We start from the raw sequence: 12,035 nt of genomic DNA, 5'->3' as shown, positions 1-12,035 counted from the left end.
TTTTGGTTAAGTTTTGTATTTATTTATTTGAGAGAGAGAGAGAGAGATCACAAGCAGGGAGGAGCAATGGGAGTAGCAGACTCCCCGCCGAGCAGGGAGCCCGACGCAGGACTCGATCCGAGGACCCCGGGATCATGACCTGTGCTGAAGGCAGACACTTCACTGACTGAGCCACCCGGGGACCCCCAGCAACAAGGCTCTTTTCACATTCGAAGAAAGCAATGGTATTGCCTTCCTTGCTCAGAGGAAAGAATGGATTCAGAACCAATCTAAATGTGTCGGAATGAAATCTTGGATGAAACACAAACCATTGGCAGCGACAGATCAGAGCAGGAGACTGATAAGCAATGTGGCAGATTATGAATCGGGTAATCTGGAAATGTTTTCATCTGTTTTGCCTTCTCCACACAACTGCTCTTCTTAGAAAGAGGCTTTCTGAGTCTGACACCAGGGAGAGCATGAAGTCTACAAAACATAACAATTACAACTATTTTTATATAACAACTGTAACCATATTTATATCATTTGTTCCCCTGTCCTCAAATTTTCAGCTGTTCTTTGTCATAATGTGGAAAAACTCAGAGATGCTAAAATCTTTTTATTTATTTATTTTTTTAAAGCAGGTGTGGCGGGGGCAGGGACAGAGGGCGAGGGAGAGAGAGAATCCCAAGCAGACTCCACGCGGAGCGCGGAGCCCAACGCAGGGCTGGATCTCACAGCCGTGAGATCAAGTCAAAATCGAGTGTCGGGGATCCCTGGGTGGCGCAGCGGTTTGGCGCCTGCCTTTGGCCCAGGGCACGATCCTGGAGACCCGGGATCGAATCCCACGTCGGGCTCCTGGTGCATGGAGCCTGCTTCTCCCTCTGCCTATGTCTCTGCCTCTCTCTCTCTCTGTGTGTGTGACTATCATAAATAAATAAATTAAAACCTTTAAAAAAATCAAAAAAAAAAATCGAGTGTCGGATGCTTACCCGACTGAGCCACCTAGGGACTCCTCTATTTTCTGTATTCTGAAGCTTTGTCACCCGAGGTCCCTTGCTGATCTGGGAAAAACTGCCCCTCCTGGGCCTAGCTAACTCCTAGAGACAGCAAACAACCTGTCACAACTGCACCTTTCGTGTGTAAATCAACCAGTCCAGAGCCCACACCCCCAGCCACCTCCTCTGCGGGGATCTCACACGCAGGCAACTACCCCTTGTCCTGATCACCCCAGGGCCCAGCAGACAATGGGACTAGACCCTATGCCCCAGAATGCTGTCTGCATTCAGGGCTCCGTGTATCTCAGAGCCTGTTGGCTTGCTTCACTGAGCAAATGTTCTCAGGTCTATCCGTGTTGTAGCAGGTGTCAGAACTCTATCCCTTTTGTAGGCTGAGTACTATTCCAGCGTATGGATGCACCACATTGTCTATCCATTCATCGGTAGGTAGACGCAGGGGTTGCCGCCACCTTTTGGTTATTGTGAATAATGATGCCGTGAACATGGGTGTGTGTGCATGCCTCTTCTGTGCCAGTGGGTTCTTTTTCTTTCTTCCCCTCCCCATCTTCCCTTTATGGATGATGGTAACAGAAGAGGGGTCGATAATTGTACCAAGAATGAAAAGACAGACCCTAGGATGATAAATCCCCCCAAAATATGCTAAACGCATGCCCCATTGTGACTTGCATGGGCCCCGGGCACTTTGGCCTTCATGGGTCCCATAGCCCATAAAGCGGGGGGGGGGGGGGAGATAGGTTAAATTTTACAACTGAGTTGGGGCGTAAAGATGAGTATAATCCAGACTAGATTTTAAGGGTCTTTTTCTTCTAATTTTAAAAGAAACTGAAATATTTGTAAAGGCCCCCGAAGTATTGCGGTCCCAAGGCATTTAATAGAGAAGTCAGTTCTGCTAATGGGTCAGGCCTGGTTCTTTGAAAGGCCTGATTGCTTCATAGGCTCTGTGTCTGCTGCTCTCTGACTATTCCACCCATAACCTACACCAACTCTGATGAGTACAAATAATTTCAAGAAGAGAGATCAGCGAGGTGGTTAATAACGGCCTGTGCTGCCCACCTCATACCCTATAAGGCAGGTTTTGCCATTCCACAGTCACCGAGCCCTGACCAGCCTGTCTCCTGGCTTCTCGGCAGGCCCACCTGCCAGGTCCCCCGGTTTGGGACACTAGGGTGTCTCCTCGCAGCCTCAATGGCCCCCTCACTGCAGCCAGAGGGATCTTTCTGCAAAACAGAACTGACTGTATGGCTCACACGACACCCACCCCACCCTTTCGCACCCCTGGCAATTGCACAGGTCATTTCCTCCCCCCAGAGCATCCTATCCTCATCCCCTGCCACGTCATCTCTTCCTGCAGCAAACCTTCGAGACGGTCTAGCTGCTCTTTGTAGCTTTTTTGCAAGTGCCACAGATCTATCCACCCGCCGCCCATCACAACCCTCAAGCAGCTTCGCTTCTGGAAGCTTTTGCTTCCTTGCCTACAAAATGAGGGAAATGTCGCCAACTTCACAGACTTTAAGGAGAAGTGAGCGTCTGCCATATGCTTGGCTCTTGCTTTCACATCACCCTGCCCACAGGGCCAGGAGTCTGCGCCACTACCTGGGACAACAGCCCTGCCCTAACTGGGCCTGCCACGTTCTTTCTGAGGCTGCCAGTGGCTGGGGGGCGACTTCCTTCCCCTCTGCAAGCTTTGGGCACCCATCTGCACAAAAGAGCTCGTGACAGCATCCGCCTCAAAGGTGGGGGGGGGTGCTGCTAAAGCAGATAGCGCTTCCCAGGGCTGGGCACGCTGTCTGGAGCAGAGGAGGTACGCCACCAGTGCCAGCAGCTATTATTGTACCTCGAGGAGGAGAACAGGAGATGGAGGAGAGAACCAGCCGGGAGAGGAGGGAGCAGGAGCGGGAAGGAAGCCAGACAGAAGGCAGGAGCAGCTGGGCGTGGGCAGGGGCTCTGAGCCCAAGGGAGGACGCAGAGTAGCTGTGGCTGGAGTTTGCAAGGGCTGCCCTACCAAAGTGGCGCAGACTGGGTGGCTTACACACCAGAATTGTGTTGTCTCACAGCTCTGGAGGCCGGAGATCATGCTGTGGGCAGGTGCAGGTGCAGGCTCTGCGAGCCCTCTGTCCTGGGCTTCTAGATGGCCACCTCCTCACCCGTGTCCTCACGGGGCCGTCCCTCTGAGCGTGACTGTGTCCTAACTTCCTCTTCGTATCAGGACACTGGATTAGGATCCATCCCAATGACCTCATTTTAATTTAACTGTCACTTTACAGGCCTTATCTCCCAATCATCACATTCTGAAGTGCTGGGGGTCAAAATATCAACATAAGAATTTGAGGGTGATGGCATCCAGGCCATAAGAGCCATTGAGGGGGGTGTTGGGAGAAGGGAAGCAAGAGGAACACTAGGCTGCAAGCCGCAGATTTCTCTTTTTTTAAAAAACTATTTTATTTATTTATTCACAAGACACACACACACACACACAGAGAGAGAGAGAGAGAGAGAGAGAGAGAGGTGCAGAGACACAGGCAGAGGGAGAAGCAGGCTCCCCGCAGGGATCCCAATGTGGGACTCGATCCCAGGATCTGAAGGCAGACGCTCAACCGCTGAGACACCCAGGCATCCCGAGACTTCTATCGCCAAGGATGTGCCCGGGGCCAGATCTGGTCTCTGCCGAAGTCAGAGGGCTGTCGGGGTCAGCCCGCACGGTCTAGCCACGTGGTTAGATGCCACAGTCCGTCATTCAGGTTCTTCACAGCAAAACAGGGCCTAACTGAACCAGTAGGAGAAGCTCTTGGCACACTGCCTGACCTAGAAGAGCCTGATAAATCACAGCTATTATTCTTAATTAAGATTATTTGGCCTTGGGACGCCTGGTAGGCTCAGCAGTTGAGCATCTGCCTTCAGCTCAGGGCATGATCCCAGGGTTCCGGGATTGAGTCCCACATCATGGAGCCTGCTTCTCCCTCTGCCTGTGTCTCTGCCTCTCTCTCTGTGTCTCTCATGAATAAATATATAAAATCTTAAAAAAAAAAAAAAAGATTATTTGGCCAGCAGTTTTAATCCAGAAAAAATACCACTCAGGCCAAAAAGAAAAGGAGCCTGATTACATAATGACAAACATTATAATAAGCTGGAGACGTGGCATTATTTTTTTTATAAATTTATTTTTTATTGGTGTTCAATTTGCCAACATATAGAATAACACCCAGTGCCCATCCCGTCAAGTGCCTACCTCAGTGCCCGTCACCCAGTCACCCTCACCCCCCGCCCACCTCCCCTTCCCCCACCCCTAGTTCGTTTCCCAGAGTTAGGAGTCTTTCATGTTCTGTCTCCCTTTCTGATATTTCAAGACGTGGCATTATTAAAACTATATGCTTCATAAAATATAATCTCAAAACAAAAAAAATGTTAGAAATAGCATCAACTGACAAACATAACTGCGGTGAGAATTTACACAACTATGGCAAACTGAGAGTATAAGAATAGAAATAATCTATCCAGGGGCACCTGGGTGGCTCAGCGGTTGAGCATCTGCCTTTGGCTCAGGGCATGATCCCAGGGTCCTGGGATCAAGTTTCACATCGGGCTCCCCGCAGGGAGCCTGCTTCTCCCTCTGCTTGTGTCTCTGCCTCTATCTCATGAATAAATAAGTAAAATCTTAAAAAAAAAAAAAAAAAGAAAAGAAAAGAATCTATCCAATAGTCACACTCCTTGGTATTACTCCCCACGAAGTGAGAACTTACAACCACATACAAACCTGCACACAGGTGTCTATAACAGCTTTATTCATTATCACCCAAACTTGGAAGCAACCCAGACGTCCTTTGGCAGGTGAAGGGATAGAGTACGGGACATCCAGACAATGGGATGTCCTTTGGTGCTAAAAAGAGATGAACTCTACAGCCATGAAAAGACACTAAGGAATCCCAAATGCATATGGCTAAGCCAAGAAGCGGGTCTGAAAAGGCTACACGCTATAGGATTCCAACTCTATGACATTCTGGAAAAGGCAAAAGCACGCAGACAGTAAAAGGATCGGTGGCTGCCAGGGGTGGGGAGGGAGGGAGAGATGAATAAGCAGAGCACAGGAAATTTTAGGGCAGTGAAATACTCTGTATGAGGGGTGCCTGAATGGCTCATGATTCCAGGGTCCTGAGATGGAGCCCTGCCTTGGGCTCCCTGCCCTGCCGAAAGTCTGCTCCTCCCTCTGCCCCTTGGCCAGATCGTGCTCAGCACTCGTTCTCTCTCTCTCTGCTCAAATAAATAAATCTCAAATAAATAAATAAAATCTTAAATAACACAAGAGTTCTTAAAAAAGAAAAAAAGAAAAAAGAACTACTCTGTTTGATGCCATAACGATGGATATATTCATTATCCATCCGTCCAAACCCATAGAGTGAACCCCAGTGTAAACCACGGGTGCCAGGTGATAATGATGTGTCGGTGTGGGTTCGTTGAAGATAATAAAGGGCCCCCCCTGGTGCCATGCTGACAGTCCGGGAGGCTGTGCACCTGGAAGGACAGAGGGTATATGGGAACGTCCTTTACCTTCCACTCAATTTTGATGTGAACCTAAAACATCTCTAAAATATAAGTTATACACTAATTTTTTTAAAGGATCACTGGGCTTTGTTCTTTTTTTTTTTTTACAAAAATGCCTATATTGAGAATACAGTACTCGTTTAGGAAGGTGAATATATTAAATGTATGGATTCATAAAAAGTAATGACACAGAGGGGCACCTGGGTGGCTCAGTGGGTTAAGCCTCTGTCTTTGGCTCAGGTCATGATCTCAGGGTCCTGGGATGGAGCCCCCCTTCCGATCAGGCTCCCTGCTCAGCAGGGGGTCTGCTTTTACCTGGCCCTTTGCCCCCCATTGCCCCCACCCTACTCGTGCTCGCTCTCTCTCTCTCAAATTAATAAATCTTTGGAAAAAAAGGTAATGACAGAGAATGTGAATATTATAATTAATAGAATAATTCACATATGAAAGTTGACACATACAAATAATAAGTAGGTGTTTTAAAAAATAAACTTTCCGTTTTAGAACAGCCAGATTTACAGAAAAAATGCAAAGACAGTACACAGAGTTCTCATACACCCTACAACATTTCCCCTAGTCCTAATATCTTAGAATAGAATATGAGACATTTGTTACAATTAATGATCCAATGCTGATACATTATAATTTAACTCAAGTCCATACTATACTCAGATTGTTTCAAATTTTCCCTAATGTCACTCAGTTGTCACATCTCCTTAGCCTCCTCTTGGCTGGGACAGCTTCTCAGACTTTCCTTGTTTGTTATGACAATTCTGAGAGGAACTGATCAGGAATTTTATAGGATCTCCATCAGGTGGGACTCACCTGATGCTTTTCTCCAGATAGACTGGGGTGATGGGTTTGGGGAGGAAAAACCCCCCCGAGGTGAAGGACCTTTCTCATTATCTCACATCCTCCCAGAGTACATGCTGTCAATATGACTAACCAATCACAGGTGTTTTCAAGGAACGGTGACAAAGAATGATAACATACATAAGCCAAGAAGGAAATCTCTAAGCACAAAAAGTAGACACTGCCCAGGCCCCAGGCTCTGTTACGGTACAACTACACAAAATGCAGTGGGCGTTACCTCTGAGCCCTGAGTCTCACCCTCCCACATTAATCAGATCGCTCTAACACTTATGGGGGAAGGAGTGGAGGACTCTATTGGCCCTCTTTGGTTCCGGCCTCCTATATCCGTGCTCTTATCTGATCCTCTCTCTTTGAGTATAGACAGGATCTAGTGAGTCCATTTTAACTAACAGAACATGATAAATGGGATCAGAGGCCACATCCCAGATTAGGTTACAAAGAACTGTGACCTCTGCCTTGGTGGCCCTCTCTTACACCCATGGATGGAAGTTGGCTGCCATGTTGGAAGCTGCCTCATGCCCACTTGGCAAACACTGAAGAGGGCCTCCAGCCTACAGTCAGAGAGAAATAGAGGCCCTTGGTCCGACAGCTGGCAAGGGACTGGATCCTACCAACAGCTGTGGGAGTGATCCTGGAGCAGAACCTCCCCCAGTGGGGCCTTGAGAAGATTACAGTACCCCCTAACATTCTGAACCGGAGGACCAGCTGGGTTACACACCAAGATGCGTGACCCACAGAGACGGTGAGAGCATACAAATTGATCTTAAGCCACAACATTTTTTTAAAAACAGCTTTATTGAGGTATAACTGATGTAAAAAAGCTGCAAATATTTAACGTCTATAATGAGATGAGTTTGGACTTAGGCACACACCCGTGACACCATTACCACAGTCAAGGTAACAACATATCCTTCACCCCCACAGTTTTCTTGTAGCCTTTGTTTTAGGGGTGGGGGGGAAACGTGGAGAACACCTACCATGAGTGTTCTTAAAACTGAAAATTTTCAGGTGCCCAATACAGTGTTGTATTAGCAACACTAACGGCAGGCACTATGTTGCACAGCCCTGAGCTCTAGAGCATACTCACATTGCACAACTGGAACTTGATACACACCAAACACCACCTTCTCATTTCTCCAGCCCCGGGTCACCAGGAACCACCATTCTGTTCTCTGTTAAGCCATCATGTTTCGAAGAATTTGTTACCTGGCAATAGGGAAATAATACTGTCTCTCTGCGATGATCTCAGCCCCAAATCTTGCCCATCCTGGATGAACACTGCACACACACTCTTGCCAGAACTGGATGCTTCTCCAAAGGGCAGCTCCCCGAGTCGCTTGGTCCATGTCCTGCTCCTGGTCTTGCCACTGGCCATGCCCAGTGGCATGCTCCCCATACAGCGCCGGGAAGGTTCCCTGCATTGTGCCACCACACCAGGCAGCCTCGAGCACATGGCTTGGTCTATTGATCAGAGAGAGGCGAAGGTCTCGATCACCTGGGACTGTTGTTAACAAAATACCACAGACTGAGGGGTGGGCAGGGGGGTGGGGTGCACCCAAACCACAGACAGTTGTTTCTCACAGTTCTGGAGACTTGCAAGTCCAAGATCAAGGTGCCAGCAGAATTCGGTCCTTGGTGAAGGCTCTCTTTCTGACTTGGAGAGGGAGAGACAGAGAGAGAGAGAGAGAGAGAGAGAGATTTTAACTAATGCTTAAGTGTACAGGACAGTATTGTCAACTCTATGCCCACTGTTGTAAAAACAGGGAAAATCTGCAACATTCCCCAAATCCATGTCACCCTTACACAGGGGCTATGCCAGCGTTCTCTGTGCTCTGCCAGGATCTCTCTGATGTTAGGATATGTGCTGCCGAAGCGAGCACCCAGCCAGACTTCTGGCTTACAGGACTAGGGGATAATGAACGGGTGTGTTTGAGGCCACTAAATTGGTGGTTGATTTGCTGGCACACATTGAAAAACAATACTCTAGGGCAGCTCGGGTGGCTCAGCGGTTTAGCGCCTGCCTTCAGCCCAGGGCGTGATCTTGGGGTCCTGGGATCGAGTCCCACATCGGGCTCCCTGCATGGAGCCTGCTTCTCCCTCTGCCTGTGTCTCTGCCTCTCTCTCTCTCCTAGTGTCTCTCATGAATAAATAAATAAAATCTTTAAAAAAAGAAGAAAAAGAAAAACAATACTTTAACCACAGAAGACTGTTGGAAAACTTAAATGAGACAATCCATGGACAGCACTTTACACAGCTGCTCAGTGCTAGTAAACGTTAGCGACTGTTAGTATCACTGTCCCATGTGCACCCAGTGAAAACCAGCTGGAGCCCATCGCCAGCCTGGAAATCTAAACTATAAATAAACCCTACTATAAATAAATAGACCTCAACTATAAATAAGGTTTATTTATAAACCTTACTCATTCAAGAGATTTCACATAAGGTCCTCCAGGGGCTCTTTGTCTGATTCACTCTGTCAATACACATATTCACTGAGCACCTACTGTGTGCCAGGCATCAGGACACGACCAGCCCAGTCCCCAAGGGACTTACACTGGTGAGAGGGGTAGAGACTCAGAAGTCATTGCCTGGGACTCTCTGAACATCATCTCCAGGCCCTGCACCAGCCCCGTGTCCTGGTCCCCTTCCCACAGGGGACCAGGGTAGTGAATGCAGAGCAGGGTTCTCCACCCACACCTCACAGGCTGGAACAATGCTCTGATGGGCACACCTATCAGTGGCCTCTGGGGCCAGCAAGGCATTTGCCACCTGCTGCCTTCCCCTCGCCCCCACCCCTCCCAGGGAAAGAGGCAGCTTCCTGGGCGCAATGCTGATTCAGAGCAACCACTCCCACCTGCCATCTCTTTGAGGTCTTTCTCCCTCTAGCTCTTTTTGCCCAGCAGCCTAGCATGTAAATACATTCTCCCCCCCCACCCCCTCAAAAAATACACTCCTCCCTCTCCTATCACAAACGATCAAACCCTTAAGCACACCAGCAAACTGAGCATCACCAGCTCACACCGTGAATGTCCTGTTGGCACACGGTGGGAAGCACACAACATCACCTAGGGGAACTTCTTGACAAAATGGGAACTAATCACACTGAAATCAGTCAACTTCAGAACATGGGATTTTTTACAAGACAACAGGCCTTCAAAATCCTCAGTCATGGGCAGCCTGGGAGGCTCAGCGGTTTAGTGTTGCCTTCAGCCCAGGGTGTGATCCTGGAGACGTGGGATCGAGTCCCACATCGGGCTCCCTGCATGGAGCCTGCTTCTCCCTCTGCCTGTGTCTCTGCCTCTGTGTGTGTGTGTGTGTCTCTCATGAATAAATAAATAAAATCCTAAAAAAAAAAAAAAAATCCTCAGTCATAAATGACCCCCCCTTCCCCAAAAGCGAGGGGACTCGTTTAGTTAAAAGAAACTAAAGAAGACGTGACAACAAAATGCAGTCAGTGACCCTTGACTGAACCGTAGATTTTTTTTTTAAAGCTACAAAGAGAAAATTGGGGAAAGAATAAGATAGGGTTTTATTTGATTGATTTAACTTAATCAATGATAATGACTGTCCTGGGGTGATAAGGGCGTCGTGGTCTGGTAGAGAATGTTCTTATCAGAAACGTGCTTAGGGGGATCCCTGGGTGGCGCAGCGGTTTGGCGCCTGCCTTTGGCCCAGGGCGGGATCCTGAAGACCCAGCTTAGGTATTAAAGGGGAACTGCCTCGATGTCTGCAACTCTCCTCCAAAGGTTTAGCAAAACAAATCTGCTTGTACATGTTTGTGTGTGTGTATGTGTGTATATATATATCAGAGATGGCTAAAGCAAGTGGCAAAATGAATCTAGGTGAAGCCCATGTGAGTGTTCATTATACGTTTCTTGCAATTTTTTGTAGCTTTTAAATGTTTCAAAATGCAAAGGTGGAAAAACAAACAAAGCACCCTCAATCCTCCCCATATGTTCCTCCAGCTGCCATCATTGCTCCTCCTACACACGGCAAAGATTCCTCAGAGGTGCCCATGCCTGCCCTATGTGCTGCCTGAATGTCTAACTGGCCCTCCCAACAAACCAGAAGCTCCTGATCTGTAGTGTCCACCAGTTCCTGTGGTGTAAATCCTCCCCTCCCACCGTGGCAGATTTCAAGCTTCTAATGTGGTGTCCCTGAACACGGAACAGATGCAACCACACACAATAACAGTATCTCCAGCGTACAGATGTGATATATGTAAACGCCCTCAGCACACCTAGCAACGTGTAGAAAAATAGGAAGTGTTGCATCTTGAGTATTTATTACCTTTGTCTAAATATAATCCATTTGGTCAGAAGTTTATACAATTAACTGTGTTTAACTAGCTCCCAAATTCCTAAAAATGTGACAATTAGCTCTCGCCAGCCAGGACAAGCGGACTCCAGCACACCTGTGTAGAAAAATCTCAACCCGCTGAAAGTTGGCTTCCACAGTCACCAATCAACCAAAACCCTCTTGCTTGTCTCACCAGGGACCTCCATGTTGCAAAATGCCAAGGACGAAGGATACAGGTCTGGCCTGGCCTGCCTTGCCTGAGTTCCCCGCAGCATTCAACACTCCGCACTCCACCTGCTTTCTCCGAGGTCCTCTGGATGCTCTTCCTACCTGTTCACCAGTCCTGCCCAGTCTCCTTTGAGGGCTCTTCTTCCTCCACTTTACCCTTGGCCTCTATATGCCCATTTGACACACTGTCCAATTCCGTGGTTTCAAAGACAATCAAGAAGCCCAGTCCTTCTCAGCAACAAACCTATATATCCCAACCACTTAACTAGTCCGCTCTTCTCGGAGTCAAGACATTTCAAGCAAAGCCAGAGTGGAAGCTCTCATCCCTTGCTCCCACCTGGAGGTGGAGCTCCTGAGAGACAGAGAATCTGAAGCTAGGGAGTCCCACAGACCTTGTCACAGTTTAATAACTCAAAAGGCTTCAGTAGCCCAAAGGCAACGTACACTGACTCGCCCACGGTACCAGCTCCCCATCCCTCCTAGACTCAGACTGCATGGCCATGTTAAGGTACCGCCACTTGGTGGCGGCAATCTCTAAATGGAAAACAGTGTCCAGGCGCTAAAAAGACAAAGGCCTCATCTTCTTTAGGGCCAGGTGTGTCGGTTCACACGGCATCCACGGAGGAGTGGCCTCCACCCAGCCTGGTCTTAGCTTCATCTTCCGGTTCTGGATTAAAACCAACAGGCGCTTTGTCAACGTGCTGTACAACGTGGGCTCATTTGCTCTCGCTCTTGGAGCAACTCACTTGCCCGTCTGTCGGTCAGTGTGGGCCACCGTCAGTGAGAACCAGGGTCGGTCACTACCGGGCTGGGCCGCGGGCCAATCAGCGAGAACGGAATCAATCCTCGCGGGCCGCCGCCCCGCTGGTCTTCCCAGCCACCGCAGGCCCTGCGCGATCCGCCCCGGAGATCTCCGCTCGGGACGGAATTCACGCCCTCACGCCCCGCCCCCTCGTAGTCTCATCCAACCACAGGTCTCCGCCTCAAAAAGTGCCCGCCCCCCCCGCGTGACGTCAAGTCACAGGCCCCGCCTTCCGAAATCCCGCCCAATCAGAGGCCTAGCTCTCTGGGAATCTCCTGCAGGTCAGGCCCCGCCCCTAT

The 12,035-nt window shown here is 48.9% G+C and overlaps 1 long non-coding RNA gene across 7 annotated transcripts; it reads right to left on the bottom strand.

Moving 5' to 3' along the window:
- Positions 1-7,183: 7,183 nt before the first annotated feature.
- LOC111091386 lies at positions 7,184-11,871 on the bottom strand. Of its 7 annotated transcripts, XR_005375162.1 has the most exons (3): positions 10,698-11,871; positions 7,989-8,061; positions 7,184-7,868 (listed from the first exon to the last, which is right to left on the bottom strand). It is a non-coding gene; the product is annotated as an uncharacterized LOC111091386 (long non-coding RNA). The 7 variants fall into 7 exon arrangements; XR_005375157.1 differs by having other exon boundaries at positions 7,184-8,061; XR_005375158.1 differs by having other exon boundaries at positions 7,184-8,057.
- Between the last annotated feature and the right edge of the window lie 164 nt (positions 11,872-12,035).

The sequence above is a fragment of the Canis lupus genome, chromosome 20, assembly GCF_011100685.1.
Source record: "Canis lupus familiaris isolate Mischka breed German Shepherd chromosome 20, alternate assembly UU_Cfam_GSD_1.0, whole genome shotgun sequence".
Classification (NCBI taxonomy): domain Eukaryota; kingdom Metazoa; phylum Chordata; class Mammalia; order Carnivora; family Canidae; genus Canis; species Canis lupus.
Note: the sequence above shows the minus strand (reverse complement) of the source record. Positions and strands in the feature narration are given on the sequence as shown.